The sequence below is a fragment of the Microcaecilia unicolor genome, chromosome 3 (assembly GCF_901765095.1).
Source record: "Microcaecilia unicolor chromosome 3, aMicUni1.1, whole genome shotgun sequence".
Classification (NCBI taxonomy): Eukaryota; Metazoa; Chordata; class Amphibia; order Gymnophiona; family Siphonopidae; genus Microcaecilia; species Microcaecilia unicolor.
In genome coordinates this window covers 250,839,657-250,845,297 of record NC_044033.1, presented here as the reverse complement: position 1 = coordinate 250,845,297, position 5,641 = coordinate 250,839,657, and positions in this window count along the sequence as shown.

Below are 5,641 nucleotides of genomic sequence, written 5' to 3'. Positions count from 1 at the left end.
GTCAAAAGGCTAAATAGCCTCACCCAGTCTCCTGTTTTGTCTAACCTCCTTGCCTTGAACCCTCCTCCCTGTGTCCAGCACCCTCTGTTTCCCGTCTCTCTCTCTCTCCAATGCCACCATCAATCCTCCTCCCCAAGTCCAGCACCCTCTGTTTCCCCTTTCTCTCTCCACTGCCATCAATTCCCCTCCCCAAGTCCAGCACCCTCTGTTTCCCCTTTCTCTCTCCACTGCCATCAATTCCCCTCCCCAAGTCCAGCACCCTCTGTTTCCCCTCTCCCTCTCTCCGCAGCCACCATCAATCCCCCTCCCCAAGTCCAACATCCTCTGTTTCCCCTCTTTCTCTCTCTCTCTCTGCCGCCAACAATCCCCCTCCCCAAGTGCAGCACCTTGTTTCCCCTCTCTCTCTCCCCGGTGCTGCTGACGCTGACACCGCCACCTGAACCGTCAAGTCTGCTCTGTTTAGCTGTTCCCTACAGCGGTAACACGCTGCTTCCTGCTTGCCTGAGCCGGTATTGGATCCGCACCTCGACGCAAGTACTTCCTGTTTACGCAAGGGTGGGTCACGCAAGCAGAGGGAAGGATCCAACACCGGCTCGCTCCAACAAGGCAGCGTGTTATTGCTGCAGGGGCTGCTAAAGAGTAGGCTTGACAGTCCAGGAGGGGAGGTGGGGGTTGGAAGAGGGAGAACAGAAAGTGGTCTTGCACTTGGTGGGGTGAGAAGGGACGGAAAGGGAAGGGAGAAAGTTACTGCAATTTTTTTTTAAATCTGTGCTGCAGTGTGCCAACCATGCCGGTAACTGCATAGGCGCCATTTTGTTTTAATCCATTTGGGGGAGCGACCGCTCCCCCTGCGCCCTCCCTAGTTACGCCACTGGTGTAAGGGTGTCAGTACTGGAATAGGAGGGGGTGGCTGCAGGGCAGGAATGAGGTGGATTGATAGAGCTGGGTGTGTAGGGGAAGAAGGTCTTCCCAAGGACTTTCACTAACTACACCCTCTCCAAAAGACATTACACGATGTGATACCCGCAAGCGAGAACCTTCTCCGGAGTAGCCCCCACACTCTGGAATGCATTGCCTGAAAGGCTGCGCTTAACACAAGACTACCTCTACTTCAAGAAGCAGGTGAAAACTTGGCTCTTCAATCAAGCCTTTAATGGAAGAAGTAACTAACTTGTTAGTCTCACTCACACACACAAGGATTGACTCGGGCTGCACATACTGTAGCGGGACATGTTTATCCATTCCTACCCTAGCTGAGATAATATTTAACCATCTCTCTGACCTCAGGTGCAACTTTCTTTAAATCAATCACCTTACTTTCTAACTCTTCCTGCTTTCTTACCTATCTATATGTTACAACTTTGCCTTACCCTTCACTATCAATTATAATGTTCTAGTACATATTGCATTGTCATTGCAAGTAGTATACCATGCCATACTTTGTACTGTTGTTCGAATATTTTTACTGCTCTAATTGCCTATTGCTCATGCTTGATCTATTCTTACTGTGCACCGCCTTGAGTGAATTCCTTCAAAAAGGCGGTAAATAAATCCTAATAAACAAAATAAAGAAAGAAAAAAGACTGAAGGAGCAGGTTTGAATAGTACTAATTCTTGCTGATGAAATATCTTCCTCTTCATTGAAATGGAGTTTTCCTTCTGAACCTAGTTACAAAATGTATCAGCACAAAGGTGGAGACTATTACGGTGAAAGCCCACAACATCAACTTTAATCAGGAAAACTAAGCACAGGCTTTAATCTTACTAGATCAAACTCAAAAATCCAGAGGAACAAGTGAGCCTAAATATCCAGTTGCAGCCGTACCTCTCAGCTCTCCTCCTACTTAATGACGTGACCGACCGAAAGCCATTAACAGCATGAACTAATCAATGGGTGGGTAACTGTATAACAGGGCTCCTGGGTGAGAGGTCGGGGGCATATGTTAAGACAATACACGCAGTTACGCGTCTAACTGCGAAAATGGGGCGCGAGCGCTCACACCAGCCTTTCTTGAATTTACCTCTATACGGGAGATGTGGTAGCCATGTTAGTCCACTTTTAAAGGTAATCAATAGAAACAAAATAAAACATGGAAAAGAAAATAAGATAATACCTTTTTTATTGGATATAACTTAATACATTTTTTGATTAGCTTTCGAAGGTTGCCCTTCTTCATCAGATCGGAAATAAGCAAATGTTGGTAGATGACAGTCTAACAGGATGGGGGTGGATAGGTGAGAGACAGGAAGAGTCAGTGGATGAGGGACAGGAAGATATGCATGGAGACAGGAGGGAGTCAAAGCAATACAATTTTATGGTTTTTAATGGGCTAGAAAACCCAGATCTTTGTTAAGTCCTGTCTTGGTGGGTGTCAAAATATTTAATCATTCTGACTTCAAAGGTCTTACGTTCCTGTATTGTTTTAAAGTTCCCTTATATGGGAAGCAAGTTCTTAAGCGCTGCTTACTTCATTCATTACTCTAATATTCACATTTTCTTGCCTTTTTTTTTCTTTCGATTATGTACTCAAGAGGATTTATCAGTTGGATCATGCTACGTCCGTTAGCAATCACCAAAGTCCAAAGATCTCTTAATGGGCAAGTGAGCAAACACCCTCCTATTGCAAATTGAAGAATGCGTTCTGATCACCGAAGCCAGCTTTCTCCAGTTCAGATTCCAGAAGGTCCAATCAACAGATGCTGGCCCTGGATCCAGGTTTCATTATTCTAAGGAAGGCGTCTCTCTCGCATACAGTGTGTCCCGGTGGGTTCTGCATGTGTCCACCAGCCTCGTAAAGCCAGACATTGCACCGGGTGGACTTACTTAAACCCTGCTGTCCGATTCATCGGATAGTTTTCTATTGTATACCTACACCTCTTCCCTGGGCTCGCTGATCTTATCTCATGCTTTCCAATATCATCTTTATGCTGACGACACCCAGCTTTATCTCTCCACAACAGACATCACTGCGGAAACCCAGGCCAAAGTATCGGCCTGCTTATCCGACATTGCTGCCTGGATGTCCAACCACCACCTGAAACTGAACATGGCCAAGATAGAGCTTATTGTCTTTCCACCCAAACCCACTTCTCCTCTCCCTCCACTCTCTATCTCAGTCGATGGCACCATCATCCTCCCCGTCTTATCTGCCCGCAACCTCAGAGTCATCTTCGACTCCTCCCTCTCCTTCTCTGCGCATATCCAGCAGATAGCCAAGACCTGTCGCTTCTTTCTCTATAACATCAGCAAAATTCGTCCTTTCCTCTCTGAGCACACCACCCGAACTCTCGTCCACTCTCTCATTACCTCTTGCCTTGACTACTGCAACCTACTCCTCGCTGGCCTCCCACTTAGCCATCTATCCCCCCTTCAATCCGTTCAGAACTCTGCTGCACGTCTTATCTTCCGCCTGGACCAATAAGCTCATATCACCCCTCTCCTCAAGTCACTTCACTGGCTTCCGATCAGGTACCGCATACAGTTCAAGCTTCTCCTACTAACTTACAAATGCACTCAATCTGCAGCCCCTCATTACCTCTCTACCCTTATCTCCCCTTACGCTCCTACCCGAAACCTCCGCTCACAGGACAAATCCCTCCTCTCTGTACCCTTCTCCACCACCACCAATTCCAAGCTCTGCCCTTTCTGCCTCACCTCTCCCTATGCTTGGAATAAACTTCCTGAGCCCATACGCCAAGCCCCCTCCCTGCCCATCTTCAAATCCTTGCTCAAAGCCCACCTCTTCAATGTCGCCTTCGGCACCTAACCATTGTACCTCTATTCAGGAAATCTAGACTGCCCCAATTTACTTGGCTGCACATTTTGTCCATTAGATTGTAAGCTCCTTTGAGCAGGGACTGTCCTTCTTTGTTAAACTGTACAGCGCTGCGTAACCCTAGTAGCGCTTTAGAAGTGTTAAGTAGTAGTAGGAAGCATTTCATTTTCTGTGGAGGCTTTAAATTTCAGGGCAATTCTATAAGGCAGGTCTAAATTAAAACGTAAATTGTGCACTAGTGTTTATAAAATTCTACCACTTACATGAAAGATAGGCGCCCTTAAAGCGCCAGCCGCAATTCTGTAAATATGGTGCACCTCACATTAGGGCGGGAATTCTATAAATGCTGCCAAGATTTTGGCCCTGGAAAAAAAAATCAGTGCGGAGCGAGCATTGTTTATAGAATACGCTTACAGCCCATTTCCTCACCAAAAGTTGGGCACTGGTTATTTATGCCCACTGCAACCGGGTGTAAACGTCAGCACCCAACTTCAGGCATTCTGGCGCAGAAATGAGGCTGTTCTATAACCCCGCACTCAACTTTTAGGCACGCCCCCTTTTGAGTTGTACACTAGGGGATTTACGCACATGGTGATAGAGAATAGGGTGTGCAGAGAGATGCGCACACAGATTTTAATTATAGCCCATTCATGGCATTAACGTCAATTAATTGCCTCAAGATATAATTGAAGATCCATGCACAAATTTCAGCGCCAAAATCTTGGCACTGTTTGTAGAATCCAGGGATTAGGTCACAGCTGCAAGTAGGCTGTACCTGTGGGTAGAGCATGAGTGTGTCATGGGTGTTCCACCTAGCGACGCACACAGCTTATAAAATGCTATCTTCTGGATTCTATATAGTGCGCCTAGAGATCAGCGACAAAATCCAGGCATATTCTAGAACAGTGCACTTAACTTAATTGGCTAAACGAGCTAATCATCATTTTTAACAGTACTTAACAAGCAATAGAGCACTAATTGGCAATAATTAGAATTTAGGCGCACAACTTGCTAAGCGTATTCTTTAACGCGCTGCGCCTAAAGTCTAAAGCGTGCATGGCTATGGGCATTTCGTGGGTGTTGCAATATGGCCAGGGGTGCGTAAATCTATGTGCAGGGGTTTATGGCACGTTTTCATCAGTGTAAATGGAGACGCATAGCGTCAGGCGCCGGGATATCAACTAAGTGTATTCTACGTACTGCGCCTAAATCTAGGCACCGCTTATAGAATATGCTTAGGCGAAAATGTTTACTGTGCATTTTTAGGCACCATATATAGAATCTGACCCTACGTGTTTTGCGCAGGTGTGTTTAAGCACAGAAATGTATGCCTGCCATTGACATGATGTAAGGAATCATGCCTAGATAGCGCACCAAGGTCGCTCTGCGCTAGTACTCTATACCTGGTTAGGTGCTACCTGCCAACCCCCCTTGTGGCGCTATATTTTGGCGCAGCTTCGTTTCCAGAGCAGGACCAATTTGCTAATTCTAGGTGACTCACTTCTCCAAATACATTTTTTTTTTGGGGGGGGGGGGGAGGAATCTCCTGACTGGACCCAATTACCTTCCTAGGCAGTTGCGCAGGTTCAGTTCGGAAAAGATATAGGTGCTTGGGTAATGCAATTATCTGTAATCTCCGACACTTGCCATTTATCATGTAATCCATCCAAAATTCCCAATCTCTTTTTACTGTGGAAATTGATCTCTGCCCAGCGTACTTCTGCAATTGGCAATGTAAAGCCCCAGATATTTATTTTTGCTTTAGGAAGGGGAAGTTATGCAGGACAGAAGCCAGTGCAGAGTATGAAATGTTGATTTGAAATGGCTCCAGTTTGACAGTGCCCCTCCCCTTTATGCCATCACCC